This window comes from Canis lupus, chromosome 19 (genome assembly GCF_048164855.1).
Source record: "Canis lupus baileyi chromosome 19, mCanLup2.hap1, whole genome shotgun sequence".
NCBI lineage: Eukaryota > Metazoa > Chordata > Mammalia > Carnivora > Canidae > Canis > Canis lupus.
The window spans coordinates 13,452,065-13,468,448 of record NC_132856.1 but is presented as its reverse complement, the minus strand read 5'-3'; the positions used below and the strand labels follow the sequence as shown (position 1 = coordinate 13,468,448).

Genomic DNA, 16,384 nt, shown 5'->3' with positions numbered 1-16,384 from the left:
CCATGTTTATAGCAGCATTATTTACAATACCCAAGACATGGAAACAACCTACGTGGCCATTGATAGATGAACAAGGAAGCTGAGGTATGTATACACACACACAGGAATATTATTCAGTCATTAAAAAGAAATAAATCTTTGAGACAACATGAATGGACTTTGTCAAACTCATAGAAAAAAGAAATCAGATTTATGGTTACTAGAGGTGAAGGAGTAGAGGAGAATGAAGTGGATGAAAATAGTTAAAAGGTACAAACTTCTACTTAAAAGATAAATAAGTTCTACAGATGTGATGTACAACATGATGACTGTAGTTAATAGTACTGTATGGTATCATCAGAAGTTGTTATGAGAGTAGATACTAAGAATATTCATCACAGGGAAAGATTTTTTCCTTTACCTTTTTAACCTGCATAGAGATAACGGATATTAACTAAACTCATTATGATAATCATTTCACAATATATTTCATCAAATAATTGTGCCATACACCTTAAACTTACACAGTGCTGTATATCAATTATATTCCAATAAAACCGAAAAAGAATTGCACCTCACATAGTAGTTCTTAACAGACACTTGCTACTCTTGGCTCTTAAGATAGTAATAAAAACTTACTTTTAGCATTTTGTAAAGATGCTGAAACATATGTTCATTTTAACAAGTTTCCACTAGTCCTCAGAAATGCTTACCACACAACTATCTTGGGTTTCCTCACTGATTCTCGTTTTTGTATATGGAGTTAAAATTTTTAAAATTATTGTTGTTTAAAATTTGGTTTCTATGTAATGTACCTTTCTGATAATAAACTATAAACTTAAAAAAAAAGAAACCTTGAGGAAAGTCAGGTATCAGAAAGAAACGAGTGAAATATTGGTTCATATATAAATATTGGTTCATATATATAAAAGCAGTAGGCATCTATGTTCTTTCTCAGTAGAGCTGTATTTAAATTAGGAATTGAAATTATCAGAAGGTGACTGGCCCAAATAGGGAATTATTTAAAAATGGAGTCAGTTTTATGAAGCAAATACAATATAAGCATTGAGTGAGGGCTATTCCTTGGATGTCCAAGATAATTTGTCCACAAAAACATGTGACTAAGAAAGGTTTTTTTTCTTGATTCTCCAGTAGAGGAAAAATAAAACCCTAAACTATCCAAAATCCACTCTCCTTGATTCTTGTAATGAAGTTCCCATCTTCTTTTGAGAAACTATTTTCCATTATTAATCTGTTTGAAGTGGTTAAAATGTGATAATAGCCCATCAAAAGTTCTCCTGACCACCATGAAATAGCTCAAAACTACTAGAACAAAGAAAATGCCAGGAATTTGTTGGAATTTAGGGAAAAGAAGCAAGTTCTTTAGATCATTGGGATTATAGAATTTGGTAGAAATGTTACCATAGATATAAGAACGTTGACATGGAAGACTACAAAGAAGAGGAACTCAGAGGGATGCCTGGGTGGCTTAGTGGTTGAGCACCTGCCTTTGGCTCAGGGCATGATCCCAGAGTCCTGGGATCGAATCCCATAACAGGCTCCCCACAGGGAGCCTGCTTCTTCTTTGCCTAGGTCTCTGCCTCTCTATGTGTGTGTCTCATAAATAAATAAAATCTTAAAAAAAAAAAAAAAAAAGAAGAACTCAGAAATGGGAAGAGAGCCCCAAGGTTCAGCCAAGCCTAATACAAACCAAACTTGTGTATTTCAATTCAGTTCCCCTTCCGTCTTGATCCAGTTTGAATTCAATTTTTTATTTTGCCAAAAAATGCCTTACTTAAAGTTTTTATTTAAATTTCAGTCAATTAACATATAGTATAATATTAGTTTCAGCAGAATTTTGTGATTCATTACTTACATACAACACCCAGGGCTCATCACAAGTACCCTCCTAAATAACCATTACCCATAAACCTATTCCCTGGCCCACGTCCCCTCCCACAAATCTCAGTTTGTTCTCTATAGTTAAGAATCTGTTTTATTGTTTGCTGGTCTCTCTTTTCCCCATGTGTTCTTCTGTTTCTTAAATTCCACAGATAAGTGAAATCATAAGGTATTTGACTTTCTCTGACTTATGTTGCTTAGCATAATACACTCTTGTTCCATCCTTGTCATTGCAAATGGCAAGAGTTCATTCTTATTTATGGCTAAGTAATATTCCATATACTTATGTGTTATGTCCTGAGTTGTTAATTTTAGCCATTCTGACAGGTGTGAGGTGGTATCTCATCGTGGTTTTGATTTGTATTTCTCCAATGGTGAGTGATGTTAAACATCTTTTCATGTGTCTGTTAGCCATCTGGATGTCCTCTGGAAAAATGTCTGTTCATGTCTTCTGCCCATTTCTTATCTGGATTCTTTGTTCTTTGGTTGTTGACTTTGATAAGTTCTTTATAGATTTTGGATACTGACCCTTTATTAGATATGTCATTTGCAAATACCTTTTTCCCCATTCTGAAGGTTGCCTTTTAGTTTTGTTGATTGTTTCCTTTCCTGTGCAGAAGCTTTTTTTAAGATTTTACTTATTTATTCATGAGAGACATAGAGGGAGGCAGAGACACAGGTGGCTCCATTTCTAGGTTTTGTATTCTGTTCCACTGATCTGTTCATCTGTTTTTGTGCCATACCATATTGTCTTGATCCCCATAGCTTTGCAAAAGGCCTTATTTATATAGCATTTTATATAACTGTCTAACAAAAGGAAAGCTCAGAAACAGACTCGATCTATTTTTCTGCTCAAAAAATTTAAGTCTAATTGTACTTATATTAAAAAGGAGGGAATACTATTTTCAAATAGAAAGCAAATGATAATACATGCATCTTCTTTTCTGGTATGGTTTTAATTACCAAGTATAAAATAAATTACAGACCAGTTGAGTAAATTTTTAAGACACTTAGATACATTGGCAAATTCCTTAATGTTAACTTAATATCAAAAGGGTATCATATTTTCTTTTAATTTCAGCTACCATTTCTAGGTGGTCTTTTACATCTACTCATTATTGGGAATGGTTTTAATTTCCCAAGACGCAAAGGCACTAAGGGAGGAAGAGGATGTCAGAAAAACACATAACCAAAAGAAACTATTTTTCTTGGATCTCTAGCAGAAAACTTTTTTAAACAAAACATGTGGAAACTTGGTTTGTTAAGTTCTGGTATAGGTGGAAAAGAAGTATCCTCATTTGAAAATTTAAATCTCAACAAATAATGGGTACCTGGCTGGTGAAAACTGTAAAAAGTGTAAAAAGGAAAAAGGCAACCAAAAGTGAGAAATAGTTTCCAAATTATCTTTGCTAATTTCCTGATATTTAGTAAATTTCTGGGGAAAAAAAAAAGAAAGAAAAGCTTTATAATTTATTTTTATGTTGGTATCTAGAAGTAATAAGAGATGGGCTAAGTCTGCTGAGATAAAATGAAGTAGAGCTCTGAGAGTTATTCAGATGATTAACTCCAAAAGAAAGTGATTATGGAAAAGGAACATAAATTTTGGAGAGAATTATACTAGCTATGTAAATTTATTAAATCATCTGTGTCACTTAGTCATTTCTCTATCACTTTGCCAGGAAAAGCTCCTGGTTTGTAAATTTTCCAAAACAGCCAGATACAGTACAGACTTAATAACTGGCAAATACTATCATTATTATTATCATTGATATTTTGGCCAGGTGAAAGTTATATTGCTTTTATATTTATTATATATAGCACATATTATATGTAGGTAGCATGTATTATTTATACATATATAATTTTCAGATATACAAAACATATGTACATATATATTACATATCTTGTATATCTACTGTGCATATATACATATATGCAAAACCATATTATACACAAATATATCTATATTATATATAAATGCCATTATAATTCCCGAGTATGAGTCACATGGTTATAATTTATAGGCTAATGCAGATGGCAGTAAAAACTGGAGAATTTGGGCAGCCCCAGTGGCTCAGCAGTTTAGCACCACCTTTGGCCCAGGGTGTGATCCTGGAGTCCTGGGATCGAGTCCCGCATTGGGCTCCCCGCATGGAGCCTGCTTCTCCCTCTGCCTGTGTCTCTACCTCACTCTCTGTCTCTCATGAATAAATAAATAAAATCTTTAAAAAACTGGAGAATTTGGTGTAGGGAGCAGAGGGTTTAAGCAGAGGTGGAAAGGTCTGGAGCAACTGCCATGGAATGTTTGCTGCTTGGGTCTGTATGTATCAGCCTGTCAGCTTCATCTCTCTATGATGTGCATGAGGACTCTGCCCAGAGAACAACTGCATCCAGGGTCCATTCCTCAGGGCTGACCAATCTCCAAGGAAAATGATCATTTATCGTTTTTGTATTAATTTATCTTTCATACTCCAATCAGGCAGTGTCATATTACCCCATCTCCTTTTAAGGCACTTCTGTAGATTCCTTCCCTCAGGCTTACGTATCTGGTTCATTGTCAAAGAACATTTTGTCAACAGCTAATCCTCATTTAAGAGGTCTGCAAGCAGGGCTACATAAGATGTTTCTTAACCTTGTATTTTCATTTATATAATAGCTTTGAGAATACTGTATTTTTCTGTTTTATTTTTTTTTTCTGCCTCACTTTATAATGAGGTTATTTTCTATCTCGTTTGCTGGTTCTCCACTTAACTCAACTTCGGAATTTTTCCAGTGTTCAGTTTTGAACCTAATGATTGTTCCCTTCCTAAGTAGACTCATCAGGTCTCACGGTTATACCACCATCACAAGATAACTCTCAACCTTTTTTTTTTTTTTTTTTTTTTTTAAATGATAGTCACACAGAGAGAGAGAGAGGCAGAGACACAGGCAGAGGGAGAAGCAGGCTCCATGTCGGGAGTCCGATGCGGGATTCGATCCCGGGACTCCAGAATCACGCCCTTGGCCAAAGACAGGCGCCAAACCACTGCACCACCCAGGGATCTCAACTCTCAACTTTCAACTATAGCCTCCCTTATTTCCATTCTTCAATTTCTAGTGGCTCCACCTTCTTTCTCTGCCTCAGGGCCTTTGCATTTGTTACTTCCCTTCCTGGAATGCTCTCTGTTTCTTTCTATTGCTGAGTTACCCTGTTTCAGGTCTTAATTAACTCCTCAGAGAGGCTTTCTCTAGGACTCCATCTAAAATAAGAACACAGTGTTGAAACAGTGTTACTCTATCCTCAATACCCTATTCCATTTGTTTCATTTAATATCAGTTGAACCATAAGAACTTTTTGTGGTTTAGAAATAATTTACTTATTATTCAGCCTAGTACTATAAAAAATACTCTCATTTGTTAAGAGCAGAGACTTTGTACCCAAAGCCACAAACTATGCGTAATACATGCATTATGCATATGTTCCCTAAAATGAATCAATGAATGAATAAGCAAATGAATGTTCAGAGTCTATAAGTCACTAGTTGGAGAATTTGGTCTAGTCAGAGAAGTCAGAGAAATCAGGAGGGCTTCCAAGTTGAAGTGACAATTGAGTAGAAGTTGGAGGATATTGTAGACATGATACTTTTGTTTCTGGCAGTAAGCACAGAGGGGAGCAGGAAGTTGAAAGTTGAAAGTTTCAGGCAAAAGTTATGGTATATGCAATGAGCCAGTGGTAAGAGCAGTTTTGATTCTTTTATTTAATTATTTTAAATTTTATTTAATATTATTTAAATTTAAATTAAATTTTTAAATTTAAATTTAATTTCATTAGGAAGTTCTTTTGATTCAAGTTCCAAAATATATCTCATACTCGGTACTTCCCTTCATATGGACTGTCATCATTCTAACTGGAGCCATTTGCTCTTAACTTGACTGAAAGCTTAAATAAAACTACCTCTTAGTGTCTTACTTTTGGACTCATGCCCTTGATACAATGCTCTGTGAAGTCCATAGCTTCTTAAAATGTTCATGAGACAAATAATTCCAGTTAGAACTTTCCATTGACCCTCTATCACTACTAGAATAAAACAGTGATTCCTCCTAATTCCAATAAACAAGTATCTGGCTCAACTTTCAACCAAAGTAAGAGGAAGCTTGGTGCACTGGAGGAACAAACAAAAGGGCTCCTGTGGGCATGGAGCTAAGTGGGCAAGAGGCCTGGTGGTACAGGGGTGACTCATTTCCAAATTGTTCCTCAGTGAAATCTTTAGCTAAAACTTCATGTGGAATTCTAATACATCCCCAAAGCTCACTCATATTTCCTGTCCCTTTTGTCCTATGAGGACCCACAGATATATGTATAGCTTACCACTTAAAGACTGACAATTCGAGAAGGCATAAATTCTTAATAGAGAACAGTGACTTCCGAGGATTTGCTTATGGGGTTATACTCCTCCGGAAGGAGGTGCTTACTTCCTGTATTGTGCCAGGCCCAGGCCTGCCATACTAGGAATTTGGTGCTAGAATGCTCCTGGGGTGCTGAAGTGGCAGCTCTGAGCTGAGGGTGAAACACATGGACTTTCATCCCAGGGTTACTAAGTAAGATCAAGACCCTCATGCCTCAATGTTAAAACACACTGGAATTCATTGGTCTCATTCACCTCTATAGCTTTCATCCTGCCTTTCAGAGCTCAAACTTTTTTGGTGGGGTGGGAGGGGGGAATGGAGAAAGCAGAATATAGAGCCCATACGTGACTCCAGAGGAAGAAAGATCTGAAACTATACCCTAGTTCTGTCAATTATTACCAAAATGACCATGAATGGAGCATCTAACCTATCCAAATTTGGAGAATTAAATGAAATCATATATTCCCGGTCATGGAACAGAGCTTGGTAAACTGTGATGGCATAATTGAAATGAATCGTATTATTACTATTATTATTATTTGCAGTTATTAATATTACCTTTCTGTAAAATGGTTTTCTAACCAAGACTTAAGTCTGTGGTCACTGTAAAATAGTGATTTTTGCCTGGAAGCCATTTTGTTGCCCCAGGAAACATTTGGCAAAGTCTTTAGACAGTTTTGTTGTCGCAACTAGCTGGATACTACTGGCATCTAGTAGGTAGAAATAAAAAATATTGCCAGAATCTATAATGCACAGAATAGCCCCTTGCCTCACCCCACAACACAGAAGCAGCTCATGTAAAATGTAATGGGATTGCAAATGAAACACTCTACCCCACAATATCAGTCACTGTAACTCTCCTAGGGGAGCATAAAGCTTGGGCATCTGTCTTTGTTTCCAAATTTGTTTGCATTCCCTGGCTCCCATTGACTCAAGCAATTATGCTTTGCTTGACTATAGTAGGCAGTAAATAATATTTTGATGACCTGAATGCAGCCAAAGGAATGGTTTGTCTCCCCCACCCCATCTAAGTTAATTTTTGCAAGGAATATTTGGTGAATTGAGAGTACATTTGTAGTTAGAATTCAGATTACAAGGTTTCTGAATTGAATTAAATTGGCCTCTCAGCCTCTTTCTCTTAATTTACTAAGTGCTTAAAAGCAGGAGTAACTTTTAATACCTGCAAACCTCTTAGGCACAAATTTCATCTCTAGTGCATGTCATCAATTTAGCTACAGGGTTAAATTGTTTTACTTTATTTGTTCCTTTCAGTTCCCTGCAAGAAAGATACATTTAGAAGAGACTTTCTGCTTCAAGGACTGTTACAAAAGTGGCCTGTCATACTCTTGAAGGGGAGGATGATGACTTAAGGGAAATGACACTTTCATATACCCTATCTAAGGTTTAAGACACTCACCCAAAGTCAAGTGAGAAGCCTATTTTCAAGAGGCAAAAAAAGCATTTAGGTACTAATGAAGATAAAATGGGCTGAAGTCTGTCCTCAATCCTGGATGCATATAAGAATCAATTAGGGAGATTAAAAACATACAAATGCCTAGACCCTCCCCACCCCTCCTCATGATTTGAAGCAAAATCTCTGGGTTGAATCTAGGTAGGAGAAGGTCACAAAGCTTCCCATGTGATTTGTATATACTGCCAGCATCGAGAACCTGTGGCTTAAGTGAAGAAATAAATACTCCTACAATAACATTTGAGCTGTTTCAGAGAGCTTTACTAGGCAATATTGTGGGGTTTTTAATTTGCAACATTAATAGATGTCTTGCTATACAGAGAACCAACAAATCTCCCACAGCATCATTAGTATTGCATTTGTATTTTCATTGTCAATTCTCAAAGACATATGTATATTTAATTCCCAAAGAAACCATATTCCATTTTTTTTAGGTGAGAAAATGAACTCAGAAAGCTCCCTTGACTTACCCAAGTTGGTTCCTTCTTTCTTTGCTCCACTTATTTATTTCTTCAATAACATATCCTAAGGGTTTATGTGATGCAGGTTTTTGAGTTAACTACTTCAGGAATTACAGCAGCAGGACTCAGAATTTCAGGCAGAAGAAAGCCCCAGGGGTGACAGGAAGGTGGCATCACCAAGCAACTGAAAGAACAGATTGCCCGTGAAAAGTTTTCTATTGTAGGGTGCTGTGGCAGAGATCTTGTAGATTTTAATCCATTGGAACTGAGGTTCCCTGCTCTACTGATCTCAGTTTCTTATCTTCAGCATTTTTGATCTTCTGTCCAATCTAAGTATTTAATCCCTATTTTCAACACAGAGTCCTTTTTGTTAGATTTTTTTTTTGTCAGATGGTAGCTCTATCTGCTCCAACCCTCAAAACATTCTGTGTCTCCCAGCTACTATATTGAGCATGTGATCAAAGGCTGGCCAATCTGGTTTCCCTGCTCATAATGATTGGTCTAAAAGGTGGTTATATGTTTCCAGTGCGGCCAATCATAAATCTTCCATGGTATTTCACCTGAGGATACAGTGTATCTTTCCTCCTTCTAGATCTTGAGCTGTGAGATGCCTTCTCTTTTGTCTCTTGAAGAAGAGTTGTCTGTGGCAGGAAACACTAAGGTTAGCTACAAAGAGGAGGCTTACAGAACCACTTAGTGGAGAGAGTCGGAACACGAACTATCTGGCGCCATGTCTAGATCCACTTGTGCCTTGGATTTCCCAATTAAGCTAATAAATTTCTCTTGAACGGTCAAGGGAATGTGAGTTCTAGTTGTCAGTTTTGTAACAGATAATCTGATCATTACACCTCACGTCTTAAAGACTTGAGGCATTTGAGTATACATTTGCTTAACCAGTTCTAGCTCCTAAGAGTGCTGTTACACATAATTGAAAATCTTAAGGACAATCCTCCTCTAATCATAACCTTTGGCCTTGGCTACAAGGGACCTTCTTCTAAGGATCATGGAGTATGAAGCATATTTTAGTGCAATGATTCTCAAACTGCTGTCCTGGACGAGCAGCAACAGCATCACAGGGAAACTTTTAGAAAAGCAAATTCTCATGCCCTTCCTAGGATTTACTGAACTGGAAACTCTAGGTGGAGCCCAGCAATATGTGTTTTTAACAAGCTTTCCAAGTGATCCTAATGCATGCTAAAAGTAGAGAAGTAATGTTGTAGTATCAAAACATGCCTCCCCTTTTGTAGGAGAGGTACTTAAAGCATATTTTGAGTAATAATGTTTAAAATGTCTGTCACACGTACACAAATCTTCCTTGTCTAAACAATTTGCCAGACCTAGATAGCCTGGAAATCTCTTAAACTGTTTCTTTCAATAATAACAAAAAACAGGAGTGCCTGGGTGGCAGTTAAGCATCTGACTCTTGGTGTCAGCTCAGGTCATGATCTCAGGGTTGTGGGATTGAGCCCCAAGTGGAGCTCATGCTCAGCACAGTCTGTTTGAGATTCCCCCGCCCTGCCCCTTGCCTTTCCCACAGTGCACGTGCTCATATGCACACTCACTCACTCCAATAAAATCTTTAAATAATAATATTAACAATAAACAGTAACAGTAGCTAAAATTCATTGAATGCTTATTACTTCCCAAGGATCATGCCACTTTCCTTACATATATTACTTCCGTTTTGAAAGTTGATATGGTGGAACTGTTTTGGATTCACTATCTCATGAAATGAGTTCTTGATAACTTGGTTATAATCCCTGGACTAGTGACTCAGTAGGTACATTTCCTCTATTTGTGGGATGCATTTTGGTGGCCCCTCTTACTCTCTCGGAAGAGATAACATAATTTGAAAGAACCAGTGAAAAATTTTTGATGGTGAAAAGGAGAAGCTTTTGTGAGGAGATTAGGAATGGAAATTTCTTGCAAATAATTCAGTATTTACCTTTTATTACATAAGCATGTGTGACCCAGCTGGAATCATAGCACAATTTACAAGCCATCTGTTATAAATATGGTAACTTGAGACTAATAATAATAGTCTTATACTGTGGAGAGGGAATCATATGTTATTTATCTGGTTGTTGTTGATTTGAATACTTGAAAAAATTAGATTCTACTGTAGAATGTAGTTTTAAATGCTGATCCCTACCAGCCAGCTGAGCATCTTAAGAATTACCTAAGGGCTGTGGAAAATATACTTTCCTGACTCTGACTCAGATGATCTGGATGGAGTGAGCCCAGGAATCCATATTAAATGAAAAGGCTTTTCACCTGGATCAGGGACCTCTCTAAATAAAGATCATTGGTTTACAAACTGCTCTGACTGGGGGAATCACCATAAGGATGATGGGCAATCGGTCAATGACAGCTACTTTTATCTGTTTTATATCCTGAATTTTGGTGTGAGGTTTTATTTAGAGAAAGATGTATACATTTTTTAAAAAATCAGTATTTTGGTTTATTCTTTTGTTTAGGTTTATAAGGGGATTGGGTCTAGAGCCCAAGTTTTCTGACTCCCATTACACCACTCTGTCTGCACCAGAGAGCCAATAGAATCAGGTACCATTCTCAGCATTTTCTAGATTTCCAACAATAAGGCAAGTTTAGGGTTACAATAATTTAGTCAGGTCATTGTGTGGCTTCTATTTTGAGATACCATTTAAAGCCTGACCCTTTCTGAACTTGGCATGTTCATTTACAGAAATCTACCGAGGGTTTACACTGCTGCTATGTGCGTACCCCAATGTCTTTTGGGTGATAGCTAAAAGGAAAATAAAGTTGTAGTAAGCTTAGGGTTTAGAAGCAGAGAAACTTGTATTTTTCCTTCTTCTTCTTCTTCTTCTTCTTCTTCTTCTTCTTCTTCTTCTTCTTCTTCTTCTTTTCTATTTTTGAGGTCTCCTCTTCAATTTGGATTTGCATCTTTTTGAGGAGATATACTAGAACACAGTTTGAAGAATCCTGTTCTGAGAAAATAAAAATAAAGAAACTGTATTTTATAAAACTCTGAAAGGGCCAGTATCTGGTTATAAGATCTCAACACTGATTTTAGAGAACTGAAAATTATTCATTGATAAACACAGATATTAAGATATTTAAGGCAGAGGTTAAAGTGAAGTCCATGGAAAAGAAGGAAAAGATTTGCAAATATGTATATATAATCTGTGTGGAACACTCTCCCTCCTAATACCCCTACCCCACTATACACATACACACACACACAAACACACACACTCATATTCTATTGCAGAGAGGATGTTTCTAAGTTTCTTTTGTAAATATGAGACAAGCAACAGAAAAATAATTGTTATGGTTCTTCTTAAGAACTGGGATACCTTCTGTTGGTGCCCACATATGAACATCTAGTAATCCACAGAGGGCTGGTTTAGTGCTCAACAGATGACTGCACTATGCTATGAATATGCTATTCCTTTCCTTAAACAGCACTGCCAGTTTGGGTTTTTATTTGTTTGTTTTGTTTTAGTGAAAAGAAATGTTAACCCAAACTAAAAAATAAACTAGTTTTACCAAAAGAATGTTCAAGTACTTGCCCCAAACAGTACCAAGTCAGAGTATTAGCAGTTGTGCCTCTTGTTTAGATATCATGTTCCATTATAGTACCCATAGGAGGGGGTCATAATCAGAATTCTTCAGAGAAACAGAACTAATGGGATGTGCATATACTAAAAGAGAGAGAATTTATTACAAGGAATTGGCTCACATATGTATGGAGGTGAGCAAGTTCCAAGAACTGCTGGGTGAGTCAGCAAGTTGGAGACTCTGGTGAGTCAACGGTATAGTTCCTGTGGAGTTGGTAGAACCTGAGAGCTAGGCCTTGCAGAATAGAAGGTGGATCTTTTATGGGTTTCCAGCTAAGTAGAAAAATGATCAAAACTCCACATGTAGGCAGACTCCAAGGTTAAGTGAAATTGTTGGAAGTGTTCTAAATTATACTGTATTTCTTCAAACTCTAGTGTTAGGAATTAAAGCTACAATAGTACTTAAATCATTTTCTGTGTACTTTAAACATTAGCATTCATAAGTTTGCTGTTAAGTAGTTCAACACAACTCTCCAAGTAACTTTATGGAATCAAAAGAAATCACATTTCCTGTAAATTATTCCAGAGCAAAGAGAGATGATGATGGAGGGAGGGGACTTGTTTTCCTCATAGTACAGTAACTTAATTTTACTTATACCTGTAATATACTGTTCCTTTAATGGTCTTCCAGCCCCAACTCCCAGTATGTAGTTGGGGTGCCTGTGTCTGATGAAATTCTCTGTTGGCCTGGGAGATTATTTCTAAATAATCTTATTCTTTTGTGCCTGCTCCTAAATCCTTATACCACCACACTTTGAATGTGGTATAAGTATCAACCCCCAAATAAGAAAGTAGATTTTGACAGAGCTATATAATCAAAGTAATTTTCCTTTTGCAACTATTCCACAAAGAAAAAAAAAAAAAGAACATTTGAAGTTGTTCAGCTACTTCCATTGTCTTAGATTAGTATTCTTTTTTGAGAGTTGTCAGATAAAGCTAGGGCAAAGCTGAAATAATAATATCCTGTATCATTTTATTTTTTATTTTTGTATTTCTCCCCTAACTTACTGGCTGTCTCTTTTCAGTGTTTCCCACCATCCTTTTCTATTGCCTGCTGGGCCAATCTTTTCTCAAATCAAACAGTTGAATTTTCTTATTATACTTCGACTATCTTAAAGATGCCCCTGTATTGCCAGGGTTCCTTGCAGCTAGGCAACAGTCCCTTGAGTTCCAGCCCACATGGGGAGAAGGAGAATGTGTTGGTTGGAAAGCTTGGAAAAGGAAGCAAGACTTGAGTGCTAGGATCCTCTGTCTGCTGACTATACTTTAGAGATGAGTGAGCGCAAGGTAAAGATAAAGACAGGTCACAACATAGGCATCTGGAGTTTTTCAGAGAGCACGGTGCAACTTTGCCTTCCAATGAAAACAAATGAAAAATAGAAACATAAATCTTAAAAAAAATCTTCAGAGAGGAAGTTTTTCTACCCAACCCCAAATCAGGGCATAGCAAATTCTAAGTTCAGGGATTCTGATGCATGTGTGATGCTTTTTAAAGTTGGCAGAGAATGGTGATAAACCAGAGGAGTACCAACAGATTCACTTGGCTCAGAATGTGAGTGCTGGTGCTCCCGGGAAATTGGGGAAAGCCTGGGATGTATTTCAGGCATTGGGAGTCCAGAAAGCCACAGAACAAGAGGGATTTGCCTTATGACATAGATCATATATTCTCTATACTGCTGCCCAAACTCCTTGACTTGAGAATGATGCAGCTGTAAGTATAGATGCAATCCACTTGCCTGACACTTGAGATAGCTGATGGCATTCCCTTATGCATCACTTTCCAACATAACCAGAAATAATAGTAACAAAAACCAACCTACATTGCATGCTTAATATTTGTTAGGCACATTGATAAGTGTTTTGCATACATTATCCACTGAATCTCCCCAGCATTGTATTGAACTATCACGATTACCGCTTTACGTATGAGATGAAGTTGAACATGAAGTACATTGTCCATTCATCTGGAGAGTGTGGGAAAAGGAATATGATCCCAGCAGAACCAGCTATATAATTTGCAAGATCCTTCATTGGAAAATATTATTTATATCTAATGCAGCTTTGTTGAGGTATAATTGATATTAAAAACTGCACATAGTATATAATTTGATTGTTTAGATATATGTATATGCCTGTGAAACCTTCACCACAGTCAAGGTAATAGGCATATTCATCACCTCCAAAAATATCCTTGTGTCTCTTTGTGTTGTTTTTGTTTTCATTTGTGGGTATGTGTATATGTATGTGTGTGGTAAGAGCATTTAACATGAAATCTACCCTCTGAGCAAATTTTTAAGTGATCAATGCAGTATTGTTAACTGTAGGCACCATATTATATAGCACATCTATAGAATTTATTCATCCTGCATAACTGAAACTTTATAATCATTGAACAACTCATTTGTCCCTTCTCTTAGGCCCTGGCAACCACTATTCTGTTCTTTTTTTCTGTGGAGTCTGCCTATTTTAGATACCTCCTAATTGGAATCATACAATTGTTGTCTTCCCGTGAGTAGCTTATTTCATTTAATATAATGTCCTTCAGATCAATATGTGTTATCACAAATGGCAGGATTTCTTTCTTTTTAAAGGTTTAATGGTATTCCATTGTATGTATATACCACATTTTTTTAATCCATTCAGCTGTTAATGGACATTTGGATTGTTTCCTTATCTTGGCTATTTTGAATAATGCTGCAATAAACATGGTGGTGCAGGTATCTCTTCAAGGTATTCATTTCAATGATTCTGGATAAATACCCAGAAGTGGGATTTCTGGATTACATGGAGTTATAATTTTAATTTTTTAAGGTATCTCCTTACTGTTTTCCATAGTAGCTACAACATTTTACTTTCCCATCAACAGTATACAAGGGTTTCAATTTCTCTACATCCTCATGAATTTTTTTTAATCCTTTTTTTTTTAATAATAGCTATCCTAACAGGTGAAGGGATAAAACATTGTGGTTTTGATTTGCATTTCCCTGAATATTAGTTATATTGAACAACTTTTCATATACCAGCTGGTCATTTTTATGTCTTCTTTAGAGAAATGTCTATTCAAGTCCTTTGCCCATTTTTAATTAGTTAATAAATTAACTTATTGCTCTTGAATTGTAGGAATTGGTTATATATTTTAGATATTAACCATATATTTATATGTTAACTATATATATATATATATATATATGGTTTGCAAATATTTTCTCCCATTTCAGAGGTTGCCTTTTCATTTTGTTAATTGTTTCCTTTGCTGTGCAGAAACTCTTTAGTTTGATATAGTCCCACTTGTCTATTTTTGCTTTTGTTGCCTGTGCTATTGGTATCATATGCAAGAAATCACTGCTAAGACCAATTTTCTGCTTATGTTTCATCTAAGAGTTTTACAACTTCCGTTCTTACATTTAAGTCTTTAATCCACTTTTAGTTTAATTTTTTTTCTATGCTGTAAGATAGTGGTCCAACTTCATCCTTTCACATATCACTATCCAATTTTCCCAATACCACTTATTGAAGAAACTATCCTCTCCCCATTGTGTATTCTTGGCATCTTTGTGGAAGATCAATTGACTATATATGTACAGATTTACTTTGATGCATTCTATTCTATTCTATTGGAATGAGTTAATATTTTAATACTACAAGACTTGTTTTTTACTATATTCAAAAATAGTAAAGTAATGGTGATTTTATCTTTTTACTTCCATTACAGGGGACCACAGGTGGCATCTACTGTGGCCCAGACATGCATATTACTGGAAGATGTCTGCTATTTTTATAACTGTGGCTTAGGGCTTTCACATACTGCTAATGAGATGAAGCACTATGCTCTTAGTTTCTGTAGTGATTTTCAAAGCCAGTCGTGCAGGAAGACATCAGTCAACAGTCATTGCAGGTAGTATAGTCTTTTTCCCTCTCCTTTCATTTTCCTTCATTTTTATTTATTGGTTTACTTATTTTGAGTGTCTATGGGTCAAAATATCTTACTGGGGGCTAGATTTGCTCCAAGAAAGTTAAGACTATTGAAAAGAACTCTACCCATCAAATTTCAGAGAGGAGGGGGATGAAGAAGGAGGAAGGTTATGATGATTACATAAATAAATTATTCAAGAGTTAAAAAAGATTTCAGAAGAGACAAGGGATCAGAATGCCTGGGTGGCTCAGCGGTTGAGTGTCTGCCTACCGCTAAGGATGTGATCCCTGAGTTCTGGGATCCAATCCCATCTTGGGCTCCTTGTGGGGATCCTACTTCTCCCTCTGCCTGTGTCTCTTCCTTCTCTCTGTGTCTTTCATGAATAAATAATTCTAAAAATCTTAAAAAAAAAAAAAGACAGGGAATCCATCAATCAGTTCACTCTCTCCTTAAAAAGCTTAACAATATGATTTTATCTCTTTCAAATACATTCTAAACAATGTTCTTCTAAATTAAAAATTGAAAAAAAAAAGTAGAGAAAGAAACAGACTACATTTTGTAGTAAGTACATCTGAGCAATGATATAACCCCAAGTGGGTGGAAAGGGGCAGAAGAGCAGATTTTTAAAAAGTAATAGTGGGGGTGCCTGGGTGGCTTAGTTGGTTAAGCATCT

The 16,384-nt window shown here is 36.3% G+C and overlaps 2 long non-coding RNA genes across 10 annotated transcripts in view; one reads left to right on the top strand and one right to left on the bottom strand.

Moving 5' to 3' along the window:
* Positions 1-9,920: 9,920 nt before the first annotated feature.
* The window catches only part of LOC140609904 (uncharacterized), a 71,476-nt gene continuing 65,012 nt past the window's right edge, over positions 9,921-16,384 (bottom strand). The window contains exon 7 of one of the 6 annotated variants that reach the window (XR_012011616.1): positions 9,921-11,165. This is a non-coding gene — a long non-coding RNA (uncharacterized lncRNA). The remainder of the gene's footprint in view (positions 11,166-16,384) is intronic. The other 5 variants (XR_012011619.1, XR_012011617.1, XR_012011618.1 and 2 more) reach the window with 5 other exon arrangements.
* Positions 11,622-16,384, top strand: part of LOC140609906 (uncharacterized) — a 170,539-nt gene continuing 165,776 nt past the window's right edge. The window contains exons 1-3 of one of the 4 annotated variants that reach the window (XR_012011622.1): positions 11,622-13,085; positions 14,216-14,306; positions 15,511-15,693. This is a non-coding gene — a long non-coding RNA (uncharacterized lncRNA). The other 3 variants (XR_012011624.1, XR_012011626.1, XR_012011623.1) reach the window with 3 other exon arrangements.